General features: G+C 39.8%; 1 protein-coding gene across 2 annotated transcripts in view; it reads right to left on the bottom strand.

Annotated features, from left to right (window-relative positions):
* The window catches only part of Rnf38 (ring finger protein 38), a 92678-nt gene extending 67335 nt beyond the window's left edge, over window positions 1-25343 (bottom strand). The window contains exon 1 of one of the 2 annotated variants that reach the window (XM_013026641.1): window positions 25284-25343. The gene's annotated coding sequence lies outside the window, so the exon portion shown is untranslated. The remainder of the gene's footprint in view (window positions 1-25283) is intronic. The other variant, XM_013026640.1, reaches the window with a different exon arrangement.
* Between the last annotated feature and the right edge of the window lie 1736 nt (window positions 25344-27079).

Below are 27079 nucleotides of genomic sequence, written 5' to 3' on the forward strand. Positions count from 1 at the left end.
TTCCAAGGTGAATCCACCTTGTATTAAAGATCTTCCATTAGAATCTCATTTAAAAAGCAGCTTTATGGGGCTGGGAAGGTGGCTCAGTGGTAGAGTGTTTGCCTTGCATGCATGAGACCCTGGGTTTGATTCCTCAGCACCACATAAACAAAAAAAAAGTCAGAAGTGGTGCTGTGGCTCAAGTGGTAGAGCACTAGCCTTGAGCTGAAGAGCTGAGGGATAGCGCCCAGGCCCAGAGTTCAGTCCCCACGACCAGACCCACCCCCCAAAAAAAGCTGCTTTATACAATGCACACCACAGCTTTTCCTTCATATTATAAGCTGTATGATGGGAGGGACTACAAAAAAATTAGTAAAGGGGGGCTGGGAAGGTGGCTCAGTGGTAGAGCCCTTGCCTTGCATGCATGAGGCCTTGGGTTCGATTCCTCAGCACCACATAAGCAGAAAAAGAAAAAAGCCGGAAGTGGCACTGTGGCTCAAGTGGTAGAGTGCTAGCCTTGAGCTGAAGAGCTGAGGGACAGCGCCCAGGCCCAGAGTTCAGGTCCCATGACCAGACCCCCCAAAAAAAATTTAGTAAAGGTAGTTACCATTTGAGAGCCACTTAATTATATAAGGCAGCTTTCTCAAGTGCTAGTCTAAGCAGATATATATCATACACACACATATAAATATCTTAAGTGAATCTCTGAGCTTCTGCCAACTTTCAGCCAACCCTTTGTGAGGCAAACTCCTTTAGAACCTCTCAAATGGTTACTATCTTAGCTAAAAAGGACTTTGAGGTCTTAAACATCAAGATTAAACAATGTTGCCAAAATTCCAGGTGAAATACTTTGAAATTGTAATTTCTTCACCAAAATTCTTAACCAAATTTCTTGGTATAAGACCTAAAGAGTGGACCCAAAGATTTTAAGGTGGATCACTCTAGTTGTTTTTTTTTCACTCTCTAAGTTGGCTCACTTTTGACAAGCTAATGTGGCAGGTGAAAACTATATCAGAATAGTTGCTCAACAGTCCTGCTAAAATTGTATTTGTTGTCCGTTCACAAAGGTAGAAAGCCATGTTGAATTGCTATCTAATAAAACTCTGCAATAACAGGAATGTTAAATATCTGTACTATCCAAAAGAGAGAGCTGTAGCTATAGCACTTGGAATGTGGCTAGTAAAAAAACTACTGAATTAAGAGTCAGTTTTACAAGCTAGAGGACAATACAGCATTTAAAATATTTGCTGTGATAAGAATTTTTTTTTTGAGAACTGCTTTTACTACCAACCTTAAGATACTGTTCTTGTGAAAGTACTTAAGTCATTTAAGTACCCTTCTAAATTGAAAATGTATCAAAACATTGTTTGCCAAACAGGAAAATGTTGATGAGTCTTCAAATAGACCTGACATTGATTCTCTGAAGTTGTCTATCCTGATGTCCTACCATTCTAACAGAATTAAAAGCAGCCACCCACCACAAACTTAATCTAAGCATCCACTGCTCTATAGAAATTTCATAGGATTTTAAAGTGATGACCAAGTAAGCAAAGTTATTCTGTCCTTCAATTCTAAATCTCACCTTCTTGCCTCCCTCCCACCCTCTGGTGGTAACAGTTTAAACTCAGGGCCTGCACTTGCTAGGCAGCTGCTTTTCTCACCTCAGGATGTGCACTAGAAACTCTACCTCTCCCTTTTATACCATCATATTATTTTTTCTCTACTGGACCATTCCTAACAGAACATACTAATACACCATTAATTTTTCTGATCTTTAAATCTTTTAACTACACTAATGGTTTAGGGTTTGTGGGTTGTTTAAGCAGGACATCTTCCAGCATAGGGAACTGGCTCAGTGGCAGAGCACTAGCCTAGCCTAGTTAGATCCTGAGCATATAAGGGGAAAGCAGGGAGGAAAAAGAAAGTTTTGCTTGCACTTGGGACGTTAACTTTGTTATTTTCACTGGACTTTTTTTTTTTTTTTTAGGGTCCAGTCGTGGGGCCTGGGCGCTGTCCTTCAGCTCTTCAGCTCAAGGCTAGCACTCTACCACTTGAGCCACAGCGCCACTTCCAGCTTTTTTTCTTATGTGGTGCTAAGGAATCGAACCCAGGGCCTCAGGCATGCAAGGCAAGCGCTCTACCACTGAGCCACCTTCCCAGCCCCATTTTCACTGGACTTAGTGTGTATGCAATACAGAGGCTGAGATAATAGGCTCAGGAGTTAAAAGCCAGCCAGGTCTACCTAAGTGAAATTCTCCCTCAACATCAAAACAAAAAAAGCAAGATTCCCACCCCCCATCAAAAAGACATTTTATACATCAAAAAGATGATTTCTTATTGGTCCTCTGTTAAAAATCTGTTTTCATATGGAGTTTAGCTGGGCACAGGTAGCTCACATCTGTAATATCTATTCAGGAGGGTAAGATCTGAGAACAGAATTTTAAAGTCATCTTGTGCAGGAAAGTCTTTGAGACTCCTATTTCCAGTTGATCACCAAAAACCTGTAAGTGGAGCTGTGGCTCAAGTGGTAGAGCGCCAGTCTTGAGCAAAGAAGCTAAGGGACAGCTGAGTTCAAACCCCAGTACTGGAACAAAAAAGGGGAAGGGGCATGTTAATTGGTACTAGATTGTATCTATAGAGATGAAAAAAGGAATGTTATCTTTAATATAGAATGTTTCAGTCAATGATAAAGATGTATCCTTCTATTTATTCAAGTCTCATTTTTTTCAATGCTTCACAGAATTCCATAGTCATTTTTCATATTTTAGTTATAGATGTATTCTAGATTTTTGCATAATTATAATTCCAATAGTTTATTTCAATGCTTTAAGATTTTATACATAATCCAGAAAAAATTCTATGTATTTGGTAGAAAATAATAAATGTACACTTGAGAGCGGTTATCTTTTCATAACCCAAATCAAATAGAAAAACTTTCAAGACTGAAGAGGTTTTTACAGGGACTTTCCATAAGTCAATAGAGTTCTCTTCTGTTTCTAATTTACTACAAGTTTAACAAAACTTTGTTTCACTTAACAAAAATTGATTAATAAAAATTTTCTCCATCTAATCATGTAACTTTACTGTTAATGCGTAAATCAGATTGTTTTTGGGATGTTAAACCAATTTTACAATCCTAGTCCATTCTGAACTTATTATATATTGCCCTTTTAATCGATTTGGTTTGCTTTTGTTTAGTAGTAATTTTCCATTTTTAATCGTCTTTGTCAAGTGTTATTACAAGATTTTCTTTTTGTGTGTGTGTGTGTGTGGGGGTCCAGTCGTGGGGCCTGAACTCTGGGCCTGGGCACTGTCCCTCAGCTCTTCAGCTCAAGGCTAGCACTCTACCACTTGAGCCATAGCGCCACTTCCGGCTTTTTTCTTTTTGCTTATGTGGTGCTGGGGAATCGAACCTAGGGCCTCAGGCATGCAAGGCAAGCGCTCTACCACTGAGCCACCTTCCCAGCCCAAGATTTTCTTTTTGTATTTATAAATTTATTTAGCTGGGTCAGGAATAAACACCAGGTGTCATGCATGCAGGCAAGCATTCAAACACTGAGCTCACTCACAGATTCTAAATTCATCTTTTTTTTTGTAAATTATTTTAAAATTGTTATTATAAAGGTTATTTACAGAGGATTAACAGTTATATATAGTCAGGTAAAGAGTACACTTCTGCCACTCACTGGTGGCTCACGCCTGTAATCCTAGCTACTCAGGAGGCTGACATCTGAGGGTTGAGGTTCAAAGCCAGCCTAGGCAGGAAAGTCTGTGAGACTTATCTCCAATAAACCACCAGAAAACCGGAAGTGGTGCTGTGGCTCAAGTGGTAGAGCGCTTATCTTGAGTTGAAGAGCTGAGGGACAGTGCCCAGGCCCAGAGTTCAAGCCCCACAGCCAACAACAAGAACAACAACAACAAAAAGTATATTTCTTTTTGGACAGAGTCACCCTTTTATTATGCTCTAACCCAGTACAAAAAAAAATTTTTTAGCCTCAGGAGTGTTCTCTCTCTCTTTCTCTCTATTGTATAGAAGTGTGTGTAACTATAAGACTGTCAGTCTTCTTTAAGTGATTGAGAGAATTCATTGAATTGTACTTGGAATTAAATTTATGTATATCCAACAGACTTTGTGTCTTTTACTTCTAACTAAGGAAAAACAACTACAACCTTACAATGTATAAAAGGAGGGTCTCATTATTTTAGAAAACTACCTCCAAATTATGTGAATTTGGGAGCTATTGCTTCTGTTAATACGTTTTCAAGCCTGTTGAATAAAAATAATTATAAAAAGCAGGGCGCCGGTGGCTCTTGCCTGTAATCCTAGCTACTCAGGAGGCTGAGATCTGAGGATCGCAGTTCAAAGCCAGCCTGGGCAGGAAAGTCCATGAGACTCTTATCTCCGATAAAGCACTAGAAAACTAGAAGTGGTGCTGTGGTTCAAGTGGTAGAGTGCTCTCCTTGAGCTGAAGAGCTGAGGGATAGTGCCCAAGCCCTGAGTTCAAGCCCCACGACCGACCAAAAAAAAAAATTATAAACAAGGTTTGCATGTGTTACTTAGTATCCTGCCAAATAGTAAATATGAAATTTACTTTTTCATCAATCTGACTTTTCTAGGCATCAGGATTTATCAAAACACCGAAAAGCCAACACTATAGGACTACATAGACCACCTTCCTTATCCCTTTACATACTTCTATCACATCTTATAGCATTGTTTGTTTTCTCCGTTGAACTGTTAAGCTCCTGAGGGCAGTTTATATTTCTGCTTTGTCTTTTACTGATGCCCACTGGAAGACATTCTAATGGAAAGAGGGCCGTCTTGAAAGATAATTAGATGCAGGTAAGCTAGAAGCTAGGGATTTCTTAGATGGCAGAGGCCTGGAAGATGGATTTTCTAAACCAGACTGGGGAAAAAAGCCTCCATAAACCAGGAAAAAAGCTGAGCTAGTTGGGCACTAGTATGTCATGCCTATAATAGCTACTCAGGAGGCTGAGATCTGAAGAGTAAAGTTCAAAGCCAGCCCAGGCAGGAAAATTTGTGCATGGGACTCGTCTCCACCAAAAAGTTGGAAGTAATACTGTGCTCAAGTGATAGAGTACTAACTAGCATTGAACAAAAAAGCTCAGAGACAATGTCCAGGCTCTGAGTTCAAGACGTAGGACTGACACAAAAAAAGCTGCACTGGAGGCATGGCTCAAGTAACAGAGTACTCATCAAGCAAGCTGAGCCAAGATCATGCCAAGTACCAGAGAGGAAAAGGAGTGGGGGAGGGGAGGGAGGAAGGAGAGAAAAGAGGGAAGGAGAGTGGAGAGGTAGGGAAGTGGAGAGGGGTGAGAGATATCAGAACTGAGAGCATAGCTCAAGTAGTAGAGCACCTACCTAGCAAGAGTAAGACCTTGATATTTCAAAAACATTTTTTAAAAAATCACTTATCCAAGCCTGACATGGTGACATATGTAGAGATATAATAGAGGGGATCATGATTTAAGGCCAGCTTGGGCCACATAGCAAGACCCTGTGTTAAAACACCAAGACACAAACACATACAAAATATTTGCTCAGTACATGTTGCGTAGGTAAGGGCCTTCATGCTGAAAATCCCCGACCTCTACTTGTGAGAATCAGCTCTCCACTGGAATACAATTATTTATGCCAACACACCCACTGTCAAATGTCCTAATCATAACCTACTCCAACAACCTCAACCTCCATTCCTAAATTATTGGCCTTTCCTGTATGGTCTAATTTCCTGTGTGTTCTAAAGTAGCTTTGCAATTTAGTATTTATCTGATATTTGCCAAATAGACAGTAAACTTCCTAAAGTCAAGGACTAAGTCTCACTGAATTTGCCACGAGATCATAAGAATTACATGCCATTTGGGCTGGAGACATAGCTCAAATAGTACAGTACCTACCTAGTAAACACAAAGCCCCAAGTTTAAACTGAAGTGAGGAATAGATGGGGGAGGGGAGTGGGAAGGGGGGGGGAGGAAGAGAAGAAAAGAGCTGCATGTTCAATAAATAACCCAACTAATAATATGTAAATATTTCACAGTAGTGAATTCTATTTCAATCTCAAAAAAATATAGAACAGAAAAACAGGAAAGTGGACTGTATAGCAGAGAAGGCAAAAATAACATTCACTTTTCCATTAAAGCTTGTTCTTTTCTCCCCACTACATTTTCTTTCTTCCAACAAACAAGCTAAAAGAACCTAATACTATGAAACTGTACTGCAGGTAAAATGTAATGACCTGAGCAGTGTAAGTTATTCAGTATCTACAAGGAGACCAAGACAATCTATTGCAAAACAATCAACATGAACAGTTTCACCCAGAAGTGAAAGTTAAACCTAAGAGTAAAAAAGCTGCCAGCTGTAGCTACCCAAGACCAGAAGGGGGCAGCAAAGATCCACCCAAATCCAAGTCCACTGAAAGTTTTAATACATAAATAAGTTATCAATTGGACTTTGGGGCAGGCAAGTCAAGAGATGACTGCTTCCATAGTGCAGGTGAGACTATAGGTATAGAATAACAACTGGGATAAAGGAGAGAAAGCTCCCAGGACAATGAGATGTTTAAGGAGTAAAACCAAATCCAGGGTGAAAAAGCCTTCAGGGAAGTAGCTCAAAGAGAAAGAAAGAATAAACCTCTGTGTGTCTTGGGTAAGCAGACAGAAGCAGAAAAAAAAAGACAGATACCATACCAGAAGTACAGAACAAATGATACATATAAAGTCCATTAACAAACCAGAAGGGAAAAGCCAAGCTTGCAAATAAAACATGAATTGCACATCACAGTATAGTTAATCCTTGAAAACAGTGGTATGGACAGAAACTGACCATGAAGCAATAAGATCTTTGTATGTTCTGCTTTTCTTTATATATAACCTTTAAAGTAGAGCTCTTATTCTATTCTAGGGAACAGAACATCTTAGAAGCAATCGCTGTAATAACTCTTACTGTGATGTTAATCTCAGGGAATAACATTTGTTTCTACAGTTTTTACCAAACACAATGGATAACCAAAGACAAAAAAAAAAGTTAACCATGTACAGATCTAGGTTACTGTTTTCAACAAACCTATTACTTAATTGTATGAACCATCTTTTATTCTTAAAATACTGTCTTGCATTTAAGTAATTTTCACTGTTCTGCTATTACAAAGATGTCATGAATATTCTTTAACATATGTGTAATTTGGCATGCACTGAAATATCCATGAAACTAAACATAGCAAAATTGCTGGTTCAAAGGGTATGTGATTTCTTTTCTTTTCTTTCTTTGCTAGATGGTGTTCTGGCTTAATGTCTTTAATCCAAGTATGGCAGATGAAAATAGGTAGGATGGTAGTTTGAAGCCATCCTAGGCAAAAAGTTAGCAAGACTCCACTTCAACCAATAGCTAGCTAGGTTTTATGGCACATTCCTGTCATGCTTGTTATTCAGGAAACATAATATAGGAGGATCATGGTTTAGGCATAACCCATCCCAAAACAGGTTGAGAGCATGGCTTGAGTGGAAGAACTCCTGCCTAGCAATCTGAAGCCCAGAGTTCAACCGCCAGTACCACAAAAAACAAAAACACCACAAATATTTGGATATTTCAAAATTGTCTCATAAAAGTCTGAACTTTTTGTCTCCAGCCAAGAGTAAATGAAAATAGTTACCTCTGGTGTGGAAAACATCAATCTTTATTCGAAGGACTCTCCTCAGAAAGAAAAGATAACCCTAGAGATACAGAAGCAAGACAAATACTAGAGCAAGAGAAACCGTGAAGCTGACCTGTCAGTATACTCTGGGCAACCATGTTTCATTATCCAATTTTCAGTTCTTCTTTTTTTTTTTTTCTTTATTGGTCGTGGGGCCTGAACTCTGGGCCTGGGTGCTGTCCCTCAGCTCTTCAGCTCAAGGCTAGTGCTCTCTACCACTTGAGCCACAGCACCACTTCCAGCCTTTTTTGCTTATGTGGTGCTGAGGAATAAACCCAGGGCTTCGTGCATGCAAGCCAAGCACTCTACCACTGAGCCACCTTCCCAGCCCCTTCAGTTCTTTTATAATGCCTCTTAATTCCCTGAGAGCTCGTTGATTCATTAAATGCAATAACCTAGGAACTAGGTCCAAAACATAACACAAAAGACTCAAGAGACCAGTAAGAAGGGTAACAGCTAATGAAAGATGATGACCAACAGGACTTGGGCCATAAAATTAGCTAGGAAAGTAAGCCTCAGGAACACACACCAAGGCAGTGCTTCCGTTAAGAAGATCAAGGGGGGCTGGGAAGGTGGCTCAGTGGTAGAGTGCTTGCCTTGCATGCATGAGGCCCTGGGTTCTATTCCTCAGCACCACATAAGCAAAAAGAAAAAAAGCCGGAAGTGGCGCTGTGGCTCAAGTGGTAGAATGCTAGCCTTGAGCTGAAGAGCTGAGGGACAGCACGCAGGCCCAGAGTTCAGGCCCCACGACCGGAAAAAAAAAAAAAAAAAGAAGATCAAGGGCTAAAATCATTAAGAAATGAGCATTGAAGGCTGGGAATGTGGCTTGGTGGTAGAGTGTTTGGTTACCATGTATGAAGCCCTGGGTTCAATTTCTCAGTATCACAAAAGTAGAAAAAGCTAGAAGTGGCATTGGCTCAAGTAGTAAAGTGTTAAACCCAGGAACAATGTCTAGGCCCTGAGTTCAAGCCCCAGGCTTGAAGTAGAAAAGAAAAAAAGAGCATTGAAGGAAAATGTAACCTGAAAACATTGAAATGAATTATATTTGCTTCAAGAAAATAAAAGATGGTGTAAATACTGATTAAGAAACAAAAGTATATTAGCTCTTCATTTGGAGGAGACAATGAAAAAGAAGTAACTGAAAAAGTGAATGAGGAGATCTTAAAATATTTGAGCTGGCAGAACACAAGTGCTCATGCCTTTAATCCTAGCTACTCAGGAGGCTGAGATCTGAAGACTGAGGTTCCAAACCAGCCCAACCAGGAAGGTCCATGAGATTCTTATCTCCAATTTACCATCAAAAAGCTAGATGTGGAGGCATGGCTCAAGTAGTAGAGAGTCAGTTTTGAGCAAAAATGTTTAAGGATAGCATCCAGGCTCTGAGTTAAGACTTAGTATCCACGTGCACAAACATGTACACACCCACAGTCACAATTAGAGATGCAAGAAAACATTAGATATTATCTTAGTGGATCAGACAACACAAACACCTTGCTATTTCCACTGTGTAAAATGAGGAACAGACTTTCTCTAGAGAATCCTGGTACACATCATATGCCTGCATAATTAGTAACTTCCTCAAGATGACACAGAGTTCTAACATCCTACATTTGTGAAATATGATTAGCTCTGTGAAAACCAGCTATACCTCTCAGTAGCTTTCATCCATGATACATGTTTAAGAGCCTACCTAACCTGAGCGGTTTCACAGACATTTATGCCATATGGCAGCACATCTCCCCCCATAAACCTTGTAGCCCCCTGCCTATTGTATGGATCTTTCTAGACTTTCTCACAACAGAAGGAAATATATTGCATGAGGGGAATTCTAATCTGCACCACAAAGAGAAATCATAACCTCAAATAAAAATCCTTAAAGTACTAAATCTCTTTGTGGAGCAAAGATAAAATTTAAGTTCCTATAGGAAGCCTATATCCTCCTTGCTGGGTATACCTGTTATAACAATATTTTCAAAAAAAAAAAAGTAAAATAAACTTAGAAGGTAACAATACGTTTAAGATATTTCTAGCAAACCATATAAGTGAAAATCTATTTAAAAATAGCTTTGTCACATGATATTATATGGAAATAAATTCAAGGTAGACCAGAAAGAAAATCTAGGTACATATCTGAATAGAAACAGATTTCCTAATCATAAAAGCAATGTGAAAATTTCAAAGGAATACACGAATAAATTATATCCCTCAAATGATTTTAAATTTCCTTCAATGAAAAAATATCATTAAAAATTAAGAGCCAAGTGGAAAATTCTTTGCAACTTCTTTGCCAGGTGCTGGTGACCCATGCCTGTAATCCTAGCTACTCTGAGATCTGAGGAACGAGGTTCAAAGCCAGACTGCGCAGGAAAAGTCCTTGAGACTCTTATGTCCAATTAACCACCAGAGAACTGGAAGTGGAGCTGTGGATCAAAGTGGTAGAGCGCTAGCCTTGCACAAAGAGCTCAGGGACAGTATCCTGAATTAAAGCTCCATAAATAACAATAACAAAACAAAACAAAAGATAGGCCATGAGGGATTTCCCAAGAAGAAAATGTGCAAAAAGACACAAGCAAGAACAGGGGTTGGCAAGGTGGCTCAGTGGTAGAGTGCTAGCCTTGCATGTATGAGGCCCTGAGTTTGATTCCTCAGCACCACATGAGCAGAAAAAGCTGGAAGGGCGCTATGGCTCAAGTGTTAGAGCGCTAGCCTTGAGCTGAAGAGCTAAGGGACAGCACCCAGGCCCAGAGTTCAGACCCCACAACAGAAAGAAAGAAAGAAAGGAAAGAAAGGAAGGAAGGAAGAGAGAGAGAGAAAGAAAAAGAACGAAGGAAAGAAAGAAGGAAAGGAAGGAAGGAAGGAAGGAAGGAAGGAAGGAAGGAAGGAAGGAAGGAAGGAAGGAAGGAAGGAAAGAAGGAATGACACAACAAAAACTCAAATCAACAACAAAAACTCAATACAAATGACTAATAAACAACTGAAAATTTAGAAAAATCTCAAAAAATATTAAAAGACACCATTTCTTAGTAACCATGGTAATATTCAATAGTATCAAAGTAAAACAAGGCTCTTATAACATAGATAGAAGCAAAAATAGATGCATATGAGTGTACAAAATATAGATATAAAAGCCAGGTGCTGGTGGCTCATACCTGTAATCCTAGCTACTCAGGAGGCTGAGATCTGAGGATCACGGTTCAAAGCCAGCCCGGGCAAGAAAGGCTGGGAGACTCTAATCTCCAATAAACCACCAGAAAACTGGAAGTGGCGCTGTAGCTCAAGTGGTAGAGTGCTTGCCTTGAGCTGAAGAGCTGAGGGACAGCTCCCAAGCCCCTCAATGGACAAAAAAATATAGAGATATGAAAGGATACAAAGACTGTTCAAATCCATATTAAAAGATTAACTGAATTATATCGAAATACAGCGCAACTGTAAATATGGGGCATAAGGAACTTGAATGAAAGCTATTGATCAATTGATCGGGTGAGTAGAGGAAGAAAAAGCAATGAAGATGACTATTCTCAGCAAACAATATACATTTGAAATACTATAGTGAAACTCCTTGATCTAATATACACTAAAAAAATGAAAGACAAGAAGGTAAATGGGAGGTAATGGGAGGATATTAGTGAGATAGGAGGAAGTGGTTAATAAAGCCAGTGAATGAAAGAATGTAGTAGAAAGTTTTTTTGAGTGCATGAAAACATAACAATGAGGGCTGGGATGTAGCTCAGTGGCAAAGTACTTGCATAGCAAATCCAAGGTCCTGGGTTCAATCCCCAGTACCAAAAAAGAAAAGACAGAGAGGAATACAGTTTTAAAAAACATACTAAAATTGTTACTTGAATACACTATGAAATAAAAACAACAGAAAATAGAATAATGAAACCTGCTGAAATTGTATTAAGAGGGGAGAAGGAAAGCCCAAGTGCTGGAACTATTCAGGGCCAGCCTCAGCACCTGTTGTGAGCAAAATTGGTGAGGGAGAATTTGAATATGTGAGTTCAAATCCCCTAACCAGCATACATACAAAAATAAATAAAAAAAATAAAAAGGGGAGAAAATGATAGAATGGGGGAGGTTGATCAGTATTGTTTACATTTACAGAAATGTCACAATAAAACCCCCTTTGTAAACTAATGTATGCTAATAATTTTTGCAAGTCCATATCCTTAGACTATTAATTTACTAAGATAATTATTAGTATTTATTTAATTACTTAAGTAATTACTATGTGGGCTCAAGAAGAATCTCTCAGTTCTGTGTCCCCAAGATTGTGTATCATAGAATCCTCAAATCAGAACAATATGAATGAAACAAACTAGAAATAAACCTTCAGAAATATGATCAAGTGACTTTCCACAAGGCTATCAAGATCATTCAATGAAGAAAGAACAGTGTTTTCCAACATCTTATAGATGGTTCACAAGTATGAGAATGATATTGGATGCTTTCTTTATAAAGCATACAAAAATAATTAAAAATAGGTCAAAGACATAAGCTGTGTTAAAACATTTAGAAGGAAAAAAAAAGCAACAACAGAGAAAAAGCATTATGTCTTTGCAGATGTCAGTGATTTCTTGGATATGACACCAAAAAAAACAAAGGTAACAAATGAATGAGCAAATTGATTACATCAAAATTAAACATTTCTACGCAAAGTAAACAATAAATAATATGAAAGGGTAATCTACAGAATAGGAGTGGATATATGCAAGTCATGTTAAATAAGGGATTATTTTCCAGAATACATAAAAGACTGCCTATAAAACAGCAACAACAGCTGGGCACTGGTGGCTCATGCCTGTAATCCAGCTTAGCTACTCAGGAGGCTGAGATCTGAGGATCATGGTACAAAGCCAGCCTGGGCAGGAAAGGCTGTCAGACTCTTATCTCCAATTAACCAACACCAGAAAACCAACCAGAAGTGGTGCTGTGGCTCAAAGGGGCAAAGCGCTAACCTTGAGCTGAAGAGTTGAGGGATAGAGCTCAGGCCCAGAGTTCAAGTCCCACAACTGACAAAATAAAATAAAAACAGCAAAAACAACAACAAAAGACAAAAATGACAAAACTCCAAAGAAGATAGCATACACACAAACATTAATCATTAGGAAAATGTAACAAACTCAATGAAATAATCACTCCACACACTTTAGGATGGCTACCATCAAAACCAAAAACATTATGAAATGGCAACTCCTCTGTACAATACCTTAATAACAATGAAATTATATTTAAAACAAAAATAGAGAAAGCCAGGTGCTACAAAGGATGTGAAGAAATTGAAGTATTTTTGTGCTGTTGGAAATGGAAGATGATACTGATACTGTGAAAAAATGGTATAGCAGTGCTCAAAAATAAAACAGACTCGATACTGGTACCAGACAGCAATAACCTTAGCTACTTAGGAGGCTAAGATCTGAGAACTGAATTTTGCAGCCAGTCCAAGCAGAAAAATCCAAGAGACTCTCCAATTAAACAGCAAAATGGTAGACAAGAAGCATGGTTCAAGCCAGGCACCAGTAATCCCAGCTACTCAGGAGGCTGAGATCTGAGGATTGCAGTTCAAAGCCAGCTGGGGCAGGAAAGTCCGTGAGACTCTTATCTCCAATAAACCACTAGAAAACTGGAAGTGGTGCTGCAGCTCAAATGGTAGAGTGCTTGCCTTTTGGTGAAGAGCTCAGGAACAGTGCCTAAGCTCAGAGTTCAAGCCCCATGACTGACAAAAAAAAAGGTCATTTCACTAAATAATTTAGGGATGGCCAATAACCATTAAAAAAAAAAAGATATTCAGCAACATTAGTTACTAAAGGAATGAAATAAAACTAAAATGTCACTTCACACTCACTAGAATAGCTAAGCACGTTGTGGTAAAACTGTCAATTCGTCAAACTGTGAAATAATAATCTATCTTGTGACCAAGCAAACAAAAATATATACACAAATGTTCATGGCAGCATTGTTCAGAATCTTCACAGAATGGAAACCACCTATATGTTCATCAACTGGTAACTGAATAAACAAAATGTATTTTTTTCATACAATGGAATATTAGTCACCCATTAAATGGAATTTTGTGTTTGTATGTGTGTGCGCACGTGCACTAGTACTGGGGCTTAAACTCAAAGCCTGGGGCTCTTGCTTGGCTTTTTTACTCAAGGCTTGTGTTTGACCCCTACTTCTGGCTTTTTGCTGGTTAATTAGAAGTGAGAGTCTCTCAGATTTGTGTCCCCCAGACTGTGTGTCCTAGAATCCTCAAATCTCAGCCTCCTGACTAGTTAAGATTACAGATGTGAGCTGCCAATGCCTGGCTTAGAATATTGATTTAAAATATAATGTTGTACAATTCCATTTGTATGAAATGTGTAGACCAGGCACATCCGTATATACAAAAAGATCAATAGATGTTAGGAATCGAGGAAATGAGTAATGGGAAATAAAAGCTACTAGTACAGGTTTATGGGAGGAGGATAAAACTGTTCTAAAATTAGGCGACAGAAACAATGTACAGTTCTTTGAAAATACTGAAAACCCAATGAAATATATGCTTTATAAAGAGATGAATTATGGAGCTTATGATTGTCTGAATCATGGAGTATATGAATTATCTGAATAAAGCTATTAAAATTTCAAAGCATGTTTTATGATATTATAGGTACTAATAAATCATGTTGCTAATTATGTTACTCAAATTCTCTTTATCTTTATTTTTTCTCCTACTGTGATGGACAGACTGTCAGGTAGCTATTAATGAGTCAATGCTCTTGTGTAATCCCCTCCCACTAAGTACAAGTAAAACCTGTGACTTGTTTCTAACCAGAAGAGTATGGTAAAGGTATGGAATATCACTTTTTTTAATTTAGTTATACATTAGTTAGACAGAGGTAGATTTCATCCAAAGAGGGAATGTCCTTTCTGTGATTACATTTCATTTTATAAGGCAACATCTTAGCTTACTTGAAGATACTGTCCTACTGATCTAGAAGAAGCAAATCAGTTGTGAACTGCTTATAAAAATGACCACATGAGCAGAACTGCTAACAGTTTCTAGGACCATGACAGGCTGGAAGCAAGCAAGCGCTTGAATCCTGGGTCACTCAGCCATGAGGAAACAGAATTTCCCAAGAATATCCATGAGCTGAGTAGAAACAACTAATCAAGACTAGATGAGAATTCACCCTGGCCCACAATTTGACCTTAGCCTAAGTCCCTAAGCAGAGTATTCCATTCAGCCATGCCTGTACTCCCTACCCACAGAAACCATGAACTAAACAGGTAGAGAGAGTAAAAACCCTTATTCCTGCAGTCTCTTTCATGTATACTCAGTTTTCTTGGTGGTATGGTTTTCTTATAAATAAAATCATTTATTTCAAAAAAAAGAAAAAAAGAAACCATAAACTAATAATATAAGTGTATTGTAAACAGCCTCACTTTTTATAACCTGCATGTAGAAATAGAAAACAGGCACACATAGTATAAACTAACTTCTTCAAAGGTATTACTGGAAAGGGTATTTTGGTGAATGCCTGTAATTCCAACTTCTTTGAAGGTAGAGAGAGAAGGATCAAAGTTTGAAACTTGTCCAGGCAAACATCAGTGAGACCTTTTCTCCACAAAGAAGCCAGGTATGCTATCTCAACAAGCAAGCCAGGTATGATATTACACTTCTGTAAACCTAGCTACTTGGAAGTCAGAGATAGATAGATGTTCAAGCAAGCTCAGGCACATGATAACTGAAAAATAACTAAAGTCAAAAGGACTGGGTATATGACTCAAGGGGTAGAGTTCTTACCTAGAAAGTACAAATAAACCCTGGTTCAAATATCAGTAATACCAAAAAAATTATATATCCCTTCTTCTCCAGCATCTGTATACCTCTGGCAGTTGTACTTCTGTCCATTTCTTTGGCAAATGTTTAAAAGTAAAAAAAAAAACAAATGTTTTTTCCTTTGCTCTCATCCTACAATAATCAACACAAGACTTCTCAAAAGGTGAATTCTCTCCACTAGCATGTAGACAATGCTACTATAAGTGGCTCCAGTGGCTCCTGCTTGTAATCCTAGCTACTCAGGAAGTAGAGATCTAAGGATGATAGTTGAAGCCAGCCCTGGTAGAGAAGGCCATGAGACTTTTATCTCCAATTAACCAGCAAAAAGTCAGAAATAGAGCTGTGGCTCAAGTGATAGAATGCCAGCTTTGAGCAAAAATATTAAGAGACAGTGCCCAGGCCATGAATTTTTGTGCCCAAGTTTCAACACAAATTTTTTCTTTTTTAAAGAAAAGCCACAACAGCCAAACAACAATGCAGCAGCTAACACCATCTAAGTGTCCTTCACTTCAATTCTAACACTATCACTGGGGACCACCTTCACACCCCAAAGGCTTAAGGCTCAGTCACCTGATCCCTACCATACACACATATAGACATACTTTAGATACTAATTCCAAGTACTAGTTTGTGATCGGTCTTTCTAAACAAGCCAATATAAACTAGGGTTCCCATAATCCTCTCTTCAGGTTTAAGCAGCTCACAAGAGAAATACTTCTGCTTTACCAAGTTATGATAAAGGATACATAAAGGATACAGATGAAAAGATGCATAAAGTAGGGCTGGGAAGTTGGCTCAGTGGTAGAGTGCTTGCCTTGCATGCCTGAGGCCCTGGGTTCGATTCCTCAGCACCACATAAGCAAAAAGAAAAAAGCCGGAAGTGGCGCTGTGGCTCAAGTGGTAGAGCGCTAGCCTTGAGCTGAAGAGCTGAGGGACAGCGCCCAGGCCCAGAGTTCAGGCCCCACATCTGGACCCCCCAAAAAAATTTTTTTTTAAATTTACTTTCTATATTAGGCTAGTAGAGCTTTCTCTACCAAGGACAATCAAAGGACTTCAAGCCTTTTTTTTTTTTTTTTTTCTGTGGGGCTTGAACTCTGGGCCTGGGCGCTGTCCCTCAGCTTTTCAGCTCAAGGCTAGCATGCTACAGCTTGAGCCACAATGCCACTTCCAGCTTTTTCTGTTTATGTGGTGCTGAGGAATAGAACCCAGGGCCTCATGAATGCACTCTACCACTGAGCCACCTTCCCAGCCCAAGGAATTCAATACACATGTCCCTAAAAAGCCATCTGTAAAGCAGTTTTTGTATATTTAATTTCTTGTTCCATAACCAGTACCATTTGAGGATGCTTGAAAATTCAGTCTGTAATTACTATCAGAAATTTATTATCTTCTCAATTAAAAATGATAGAAGCTGGATGCTGGTGGCTTATATCTATAATCCTAACTACTTAGGAGGCTGGGATCTGAGGAATAGGAGTCTCACAGAGAGACTCCTATTACCAAAAAGAAAAAAGAAAAGATGTGCTGTGGTAGAGTGCTAGCCTTGAGGAAAAAGAATCTCAAGAATCTCAGGGACAACACCAGGCCCTGAATTCAGGCCCCAGGAATGGCACACACACGCACGCACGCACGCACGCACACACACACGCACGCACGCACACATGCACATACAAGACTGGCACATACACATACACAAAAAGAGTAGCTAGGTGCTGGTGATTCATGCCAGTACTCACAGGAACTCAGAAGGCTGACATCTAAGCAATGGGGTACAAAGCCAACCCTGGCAGGAAAGTCCATAAGACTGTTGTCTCCAATTAATGACCAAAAAACTAAATATGGAGCTGTGACTCAAGTGGTAGAGCACTACCCTTGAGCACAAAAGCTCAGGGACAGTGCTTAGGCCCTAAGTTCAAATCCCAGGACCAACCCAAGACAGACAGACAGACAGAATTGTAGACCTGGAATAAACTTTACATGCCATCTAACCCAAAGTTAACTAATTTACATTTCTTACATACCAACCTATATATTGTAACTACCCTGGAAAACCATGCTGAAGAAGGTTCTGAGACTGTCAATCAGTAGAAAAGACTATAATGACCCATTAGTGTTATCTGCCAGGGGATTAAAGGGGAGAAAAAGAAGCCTGTATACCACAAATCTATTATCCTTGTTCTAACCCGAAAGCCACTATTGCATGCAACCTATTCTTCCCACACCCCCATACCTTCTACCATACACATACACACACACACATGCACACCTATGCACATGCACACATATACAGGCAACCACTCTAAATGCAAAACAGAATTATTATCAGGACAAAAAAAGGAGTTCTGGCTTCTGCTAAATAGCCATAAACTTTCCATGAGAAGTCACATTTGATCTACCTTGTTTCCTAGTATGTTAAACAAGTTATAATAGCCTTTATAAATAAGAAATTACTTGAAAAGCAGAAACTAAAGTGTAGTACTCATTCCAAATTACAACACTTAGAAGGCCAAAATTCAATTATGTGTTTTTCATTGAAATATAGATTACATCTAAAAAAAACTTCATAATTGTTTGATTAAAAAAAACCTCATTCCAAATACATAAGAAAATTAACAACTGAAGATACTATTTTAACATGCAAAGTGTGAATCAGCTAATTTTTAATGAATTCACTGATGTGGATGTTTTAAATATAGAATCTAGGCATAACAACTATACTAAGCACCAATCGTGATAGGTAAGAAGCTATCATGAAACCACACACACACACACACACACACACACACACACACACACACAATATCCCCTTTCCACCTGGATATAGATGCTAAATTCCAATCTCAGTAACACCACTTATACCACTAGCTAGTATGTAATGACACAGCATATTATTCAATTAATCTAACAGTTTCTTCATCCTCTTTAAATGTGGGAAGTAATAGTACCCACACTTAGGCAGGTAAGATTTAATGCTTAGTATTACTGTATTTTATTTATTTATTTTTTTTGGGGGGGGGGGTTGGTCATGGGCCTGAACTCTGGGCCTGGGCACTGTTCCTCAGTTCTTCAGCTCAAGGCTAGTGCTCCACCACTTGAGCCATAGCACCACTTCTGGCTTTTTTTTTGCTTATGTGGTGCTGAAGAATCCAACCCAAGGCCTCATGCATGCAAGGCAAGCACTCTACCACTGAGCCACCTTCCCAGCCCCTACTGTAGTATTCTTGTTATCATTCATAAATGTGATTGTGGCTATTCCTATTTAACAGATAAGAAAACCCCACATGCTTTAGGAAGTCATATGGTTAAGCAGGTAGGATTTTTGAAACACTGACTCTAAAGCACATTTCCTTTCCATGTTTGTTTCTGGGGTTATTTCACAGGTCAATGAGGTGTTTGAAGCATATTTCCTTACTGAGCTTCAGTGTGGTCTGACATAAGACCTAAATTATCCACTTTAGAAACTTTAAAACCAAGATTATTTGCATGTTTATAATTTCTGAGTATATATGTTTTATGCATACACATATCCTGTCCACCAAATATTGTTTGGAAAGATAAAAATATTCCACAGAAATATAATTTTTAAGCCCCATTAACACCAGAATTCCAATTGCTATCTTCTCTACAGAAAGAAATTAAAAGTTATACTGAATTTTATTTATAATTAATATGTACTTTTTAAAAGATAAAATGAAAAGACCAGGGTAAAAGGATTTATGTAATCATAGGCTATTTTTCTATTAACCAGTAGTAAAATTCCCACCTTCCATGAAGAAGGCAATCTGTAGGCATTATACAAAGCTGCAAAGGCTCCTTTTTCCCAAGTAAAATGGACTTGAGAAAAGGCATTTAATCTGAATTATCATTTATATGACACATAAACAGTACAAGCTACCCTGAAAAAGTGTATAACTGAGGCTACAAATTAATCTGTCTTGCCAGAGGAAGTAATCTACTTTTTTCAAATTATTTAGTATTTTACCTCATAGATCAGACCTATTCTCTATGTCAAGCTTGTTCTCACAGGGAAAATGTGTCTTTACTCAAGATAACATCTGCTTAGATGGGTTAAAGATGCTATAATATTTACTTTCTTTATTATACTTCTTTGTGTGTGTGCTCTGGTCCTGGGTTGAACTCTGGGTCTGGGTATTGTTCCTGAGCTTTTCTGCTCAATGCTAAAGCTCTACCATTTGAGTCACAGTTCCACTTCCAGCTTTTTGGTGGTTAACTGCACATAAGAGTCTCATAACTGGCTGGGAAGGTGGCTCAGTGGTAGAGCACTTGTCTTGCATGCTTGAAGCCCTGGGTTCGATTCCTCAGCACCACATAAGCAAAAAAGAAAAAAGCCGGAAGTAGCGCTGTGACTCAAGTGGTAGAGTGCTAGCCTTGAGGTGAAGAGCTGAGGGACAACGCCCAGGCCCAGAGTTCAGAGTTCAGGCCCCATGACCAGACCCCCCCCCCAATTAAAAAAAAAAGAGTCTCATAACTTTCCTTCTCTAGCTGGCTTCAAACCACAATCTCAGATCTCAGCACTGTAAATAACTAAGGATTACAGATGTGAGCCACTGACACCCAGCTTATACTTAATCTTTTAAGTATTCCTATATGACCAGTATATTACATAACATTTCTTATAAAGAAGTACAGAACTGGGTGCCAGTGGCTCACGCCTATAATCCTAGCTACTTAGAGACCTGAGGATCACAGTTCAAAGCCAGCCCCAGCAGGAAAGTCCATGAGACTCTTATCTCCAATTAACTACCAGAAAACCAGAAGTGGTGCTGTGGCAAGTAGGAGAGCACTTGCTGTGAGCTGAAGAGCTCAGGGACAGTGCCCAGGCCCAGAGTTCAAGCCCTCCTGACCAACCAAAAACAAAAAAAAGAAGCAGGGATATGATATGAAGGAGGGAAGGGATGTCATGGCAGAGCGGCCTGACTACTTAGATTAACAAATTGTTATAATAGCTATTCATGATTATATGGTTAATAATAGTAATGAATCAGAAGAACTGAGCCCAAAAGGACCTGGTAAGAAAGACTGAAAATACTGCCCACCAACTAATCTCTAGGGTCTCCACAATTTGTTTCAATCTTAGTTGTGCTACTTGTCAACTGTGTAATCTTAGACAAATTAATCTGTGTCTAAAATTCCTAACATACAAAATGGAAGTAAGGCAGTCCCTATTTGAAAAGGTGTTGTGACTTACCTGCTTTAAAAGGTAAACTTTCCCCAATACTTCTCTACCTTTCCTCTGCTTTATTGTTTTTTATAATACAAGCAGCCAATTAATAATAGATATAAATTATTGTCTCACCTCTCCCCTTGTGGAAAGCATGCTCTATAGAGCAAACAACTCGCCAGGTGCTGGTGGATCATGCCTATAATCCTAGCTACTCAGGAGGCTGAGATCTGAAGATCGTGGTTTGAAGCCACTGTGGGCAGAAAAGTTCATGAGACTTTTCTTGTTTTTTGTCGGTTGTGAAGCCTGAACTTTGGGCCTGGGCACTGTTCCTTAGCTCTTCAGCTCAAGGCTAGCACTCTACCATTTGAGCCACAGCACCACTTCCAGCTTTTTCTGCTTATGTGGTGCTGAGGAATCGAACCCAGGGCCTCATGCATGCAAGGTAAGCACTCTACCACTGAGCCATCTTCCCAGCCCCTCCATGAGAGTTTTTTTAATTAATAAGTTGTTTTTTATTGTGAAAATACCGTTCAGAGGGGTTACAATTACATGAGCAAGGTAATGAATACGTTTCTTCTTATTAAGCATTGTGCCTCCTCCTTTGTTTCTGCTTACCATCCCTGTCCTCCCATTCCCCCTCCCACCCCCTGCCTCCAAGAGACTCTTATCTCCAATAAACCACACAGAAAAAGCCAGAAGTGGTGTTGTAGCTCCAAATGACAGTGTGCTAGACTTGAGCACAAAGAAGCTCAGAGGCAGCACTCAGGCTGAGTTCAAGCCCCAAAGAACCAGTAAAGAAGAAGAAAAAAAGCAAATAACTCTGTTTTGTGCAATGAACTGTCCCCAATACCTGGAACAATTCTTAGCATAAAAATGCTCGAATATATAATAAATTTAAAAGTTTCTACCTGGAAATTATGCACTATGAGTCTTTAACTGAACATTTTAAAAAGACCAAAAAAGAAAAAAAATCAAAGCAACTAAATGAACATTAAAAATATAAGGCAAGCGAGGCACAAAACAAACAAATGTGTGTGTGTGTGGGCCGGAGGGGGGGGGGGCAGGCTACAGTAAGTCACACCTGCTATCCTAGCTATCCAATTGGGAGGCTGAGACCTGGAAGATCATGGTTTGAAACCAACCCAAGCAGTAAAATCCATGAGACGCCATCTCTAAAACTACACAAAGAGGTAGGCTGAAAGTGTGGCTCAAGTGGTAAAGAACCAGCTGTGAAGAAGTATGAGTAAGAATGATGTCCTAGAGCCGGGCGCTGGTGGCTCACGCCTGTAATCTTGGCTACTCAGGAGGCTGAGATCTGAGGATCACGGTTCAAAGCCAGCCTGGGCAGGAAAGACCGTGAGACTCCTATCTCCAATAAACCACCAGAAAAAATGGAAGTGGCGCTGTAGCTCAAGTGGTAGAGCGCTCGCCTTGAGCTGAAGAGCTGAGGGACAGCGCCCAGGCCCAGAGTTCAGGCCCCACGACTGACAAAAAAAAAAAAAAGAATGATGTCCTAGAGTCTAAGTTCTGGTACCAGCATACACACACACACACACACACACACATATACACACTTCTAGAAGGCTTGGGTGAAATGTTATGTCCAACATAAATGAAAAATATTAGTTTGCAACTTACAAGATATTACTTAATTAAAGATCTAGAGTCAGCCCCTTCCACCACTATAGACTGAAATTGGTACAACAATAACAGAGAAAGTTGGGAGACAGGCAAAATTGAGGATTTGGGAATTTGCCACTGCTACTGAAAATGAAAAGGTAAGATCTAACAAACTTGTTCTCTTTCATTCTCTCTTTCACTCTCTCTGTTCTCTCTGTCTCTCTCTCTCTCTCTGTCTCTCCCCTTGCTTATTACCCTATATCCACTGAAGTCATACATGAATTAATTAGAAGTAAGGAGGGCTGGGAAGGTGGCTCAGTGGTAGAGTGCTTGCCTCGTATACATGAGGCCCTGGGTTTGATTTCTTAAGCACCATATAAACAGAAAAAAGCCGAAGTGGCACTGTGGCTCGAGTGGTAGAGTGCTAGCCTTAAGCTGAAGAGCTCAGGAACAGCGCCCAGGCCCAGAGTTCAAGCCCCACAACCAACAAAAAAAGTAAGGAAATTTAAGAATAATTAATAAATAATAAGAGACTTTAGAATGCTATAGGCCTACACTCACAGTAAAATCGAGTCGAACAAAGCTTACAAGGACAGTGTGATCAGACAAAACAAAGAAAGCCATTTGGAAAATCCCAATTATCAACCAACTTGTTTTTTGTTACTGTTGTCACCATCAGTCATGGGGCTTGAACTCAGGGCCTGGGAGCTGTCCCTGAGCTCTTTTGCTCAAGGCTGGTGCTCTGCTGCTTTGAACCACAGCTCCACTACCAGTTTTTGAATGCTTAATTGGAGATAAAAAGTCTCATGGGGATTTTCTGCCTGGACTGGCTTCTAACTGTGATCAGCTAAGATTATAGGCATGAGCCACCAGTACCCAGCTTTCAACCAACTTCTTCATCTAGCTAGCTGCAGTATAATGAGGGAAGAGGTTCTTTATTTTATTGTTTTGGTAGGTCATGGGGCTCGAACTCAGGGCCTGAGCGCTGACTGCTTCTAGTCTGAATAGAGGGAAACTGAAAATAAACTACTGGCTTCATCAGCAAGCATCAGAGTAATTCCAGAATTGATGTACTTTGTTCAAGAGGGAGGGGCAAAAGAGGGAAGGAAAGTACAATCGAACAAAGTGAGCTAGCTTTAGATAACTAATAGACCCTCCAGAACATTCCCTACAGTAGCAGCTGGAGTGGCTTGAAGGAATCTTTTTTTTTTTTTTGGTTGGTTGTGGGGCTGGAACTCAGGGCTTAGATGCTGTCCCTGAGCTGTTTTGCTAAAGGTGAAAGAACTACCACTTTGAGCCATAGCACCACTTCCATTTTTCTGGTGGTTAATTGGAGATAAGAATCATGATCTCAGACTTTCCTGCCCAGACTGTCTTTGAACTGTGGTTCCCAGATCTCAGCTTCTTGAGTAGTAGGATTACAGGTATGAGCCACCAGTGCCAGGCTAGGACGAGGTTCTTGATCAAAACAAGAGAGATGGGGGGAGGCTGGGAAGGGAGGTGAAGGGTAAACAAAGGAGGAGGCTGCAATGCTTGGTAAGAAATGTATGCATTATCCTGCCCATGTAATTGTAACCCCTCTGTACAGTATGTGCACAAATAAAATAAAATAAAAAAATAAAAAAAACAAGAGAGATTAAAATTGCTTGGACTGGTCTGCACTGGGAATTACCAAAGGAGGCAGTGATACATTTCTGCATAAAAGACACAGGAAATAAGAGGTAAACCTCTGGAAATCGATGGTGGACAAGACTAAATTTAAGGCAATCCACCACCACCAGCCAGATGTGCCAAATCGGCTAGCACACGGGTTGGACCATCAAGGCTAATGATGAGTACTGGAACCCCCCCAATACCAAGTCTCTTTAGAAATAAAAAGAATAAGCCAGGCACCAGTGGCTCACACCTGTAATCCTAGCTACTCAGGAGGCTGAGATCTCAGGATCACGGTTTAAAGCCAGCCTGGGCAGGCAAGTCTGTGAGATTCTTATCTTCAATTAACCACCAGAAAACTGGAAGTGGTGCCGTGGTTCAAGTGGTAGAACATTCACCTTAAGCTGAAGAGCTGAGGGACAGCACCAGACCCAAGTCCCATGACCGGGGGTAGGGGTGGAGGTGGAATAGAAGTGAGCCAGGCACTGGTAGTTCAGGTCTGTAATACTAGATATTCAGGGACTGAGATCTGAGGATCATAATTCAAAGCCAGCTCAGACAAGAAAGTCCATGAGACTCTTATTAACCAATAATAAGCTGGAAGTGGAGCTATGGCTCAAGGGATTGAACCCTAGCTTTGAGCAAAAAAGCTCAGGGACAGTATCCAATCTTAAGTTCAAGTCCCAGGACTAGCACCCCACACACACCAAAAAAAAAAGAACAGAAGCAAAATTCAATACAATGAAACAAAACCATTAACAGTTTAGACATAATTTAAAAAACAAAACCAAACTCAGGCCTAAAGCAGGCTTTACCCTACCCTACTCTCTACCATCCATGAATCAAACAGGTTACATTCTCAATCCCCAAGATTTAATCTGTGTTTTGGAAACAGTAAAAAAATGTGAAAAAGATAACACATAAGAAGACATAATTTAATACATTATTCAGCTACAAAAATGAACCAAATTGGACTGTCCACAATATAACCAACTAGAAAGAAATACAAGTTGCTGAGATAACTACATTTGGAAAACACATGTTCATATATTAAAATCTATATTGTGCAAGGAAGGAAAGAAATGGAAATAGGGAAATGGAGGACTAATTAAGAGTCCAATCTACTTTTTCCTGAGAGAATTATCCTTAGATTTGGGAAACAGTCCAATAATCGACACGCAAACCTATAAGGTCTTCTGCACTTGAATACTGAACCCAGCAAATCACACTCCTGGCTCTAGGTCCAGAGTTATGCAAGTGAATCCAGTAATATAAGGATGGCATGCATTTTCATCAACATGGACCTCACCTTGTCACTGTCATCATGACAAATGTGGTCGTGATGGATGGATTGGCACTGAAAAGAAGCACCAACACTACCTACAAGAAAAAAGGAGGAAATGTTAATATGCAATAATTCCTTAGATTTGAACTGTTTTCCCAATTAAAATGCTTTTACAACCATTATTCCATTTAATCCTCAAAAATAATATTAAATATGGGAGATGGATTATTTTTTTAAGCAGGAAAAAACTTGTTTATTAACACAGAGCAAGCCCTTTTTAAAGCAAAAAAGATCGGGTGGCATGGCAGGGGAGGAAAAGGAACCAATCACTGTCAAGGTCACACTCTATCATGCACCTAAGCTTCCATGGGCTGGTTACGCACTGAACGTAAAGCAAATTGGGCTCTGCCCACTTAACTCCCTCTCAGCGCCATCTTTGCTGCCCATGTGCTCTACAGATTCCCCCTTTTTTGTTTTAATGGCAGACCCACCTTCCAGTTAGTTATCCTTTTCCCTCCTATGTAAAGGTTATTTTAACAGGATTACATTGGTAAGGATAGCATTGGCTACGCAGGGGGTTCGAGGCACCAGACAAGGATAGGGAGGGCCCTTGTACATGATCCAACTGATGGATTATTTTTATTTTGTCAGTATTAGGGTCTGAACTCAGGGCTTCACATTTGGCTAGTCAGGTGGCTCTTGCTTGAGCCAAGCCTCCAGCCCTTTCTACTCTGACTATATTTGAGGTAGGGTCTTGTTTTGTTTTTGCCCAGGACAGCCTGGACAGCAATCTTCCTGTTAATATTTCCCACTGTAGTTGAAATGACCAGTGTGTGTCACCATGTCCAGTGTTCTCTGTTGAGATGGAGTCTCAACCAAGTTTTTCCTTGGCTGGCCTTGAACCATAGTCTTCCCAATTAGCTTACCAAGTAGCTAAGATTACAGATATGAGCAGCTGGCAACAGGATGGATTATTATTCATACTTTTTTTTTTTGGGGTCCGGTCATGGGGCCTGAACTCTGGGCCTGGGCGCTGTCCCTCAGCTCTTCAGCTCAAGGCTAGAGCTCTACCACTTGAGCTACAGCGCCACTTCTGGCTTTTTTCTTTTTGCTTATGTGGTACTGAGGAATCGAACCCAGGGCCTCATGCATGCAAGGCAAGCACTCTACCACTGAGCCACCTTCCCAGTCCCTACTCATACTTTTTAACAGAAGAAAAAATAAACTGAAACATACAAAGTAGCAGTCAGTAAAGTGGGAGATCTGAAACTAAAAACCTCTTACTAAAACCTTGACTCACTATTTTCTGCTAGATCAAGTGATCTACTTTTATTTAACTGCAATCAACCATCAAAAAGCTGAAAAGTGGCCGGGTGCTGGTGGCTCACACCTGTAATCCTAGCTACTCAGGAGGCTAAGATCTGAGAATCACAGTTCAAAGCCAGCCCGGGCAAAAAAGTCCATGAGACTCTTATCTCCAATAAACCACCAGAAAACCCAGAAGTGGTGCTGTGGCTCAAGGGTAATGTGATAAGCCTTGAGCTGAAGAGCTGAGGGACAATGCTCAGGCCCAGAGCTCAAGCCCCACAACCAACAAAAAAAAGCTGAAAGTGGAACTGTGACACAAATGGTAGAACACTAATCTTGAGCAAAAAAGTAGAGGGACAGTGCCCAGGCCTTGAGTACAAGCCCTAAGACAGGTGAAAGAAAAGACAAAAAAAAAAAAGAGATATAGGAAATAAACTCCAGGAAATGGAAACAAGGCTTTTTCTTTGTTGCTGTTTTTGTTTCCTTTCTGTCTAGTTTGTTCATCATATGTC

This window comes from Dipodomys ordii, unplaced genomic scaffold (genome assembly GCF_000151885.1).
Source record: "Dipodomys ordii isolate 6190 unplaced genomic scaffold, Dord_2.0 Scaffold95, whole genome shotgun sequence".
In the NCBI taxonomy this organism is placed as follows: Eukaryota; Metazoa; Chordata; class Mammalia; order Rodentia; family Heteromyidae; genus Dipodomys; species Dipodomys ordii.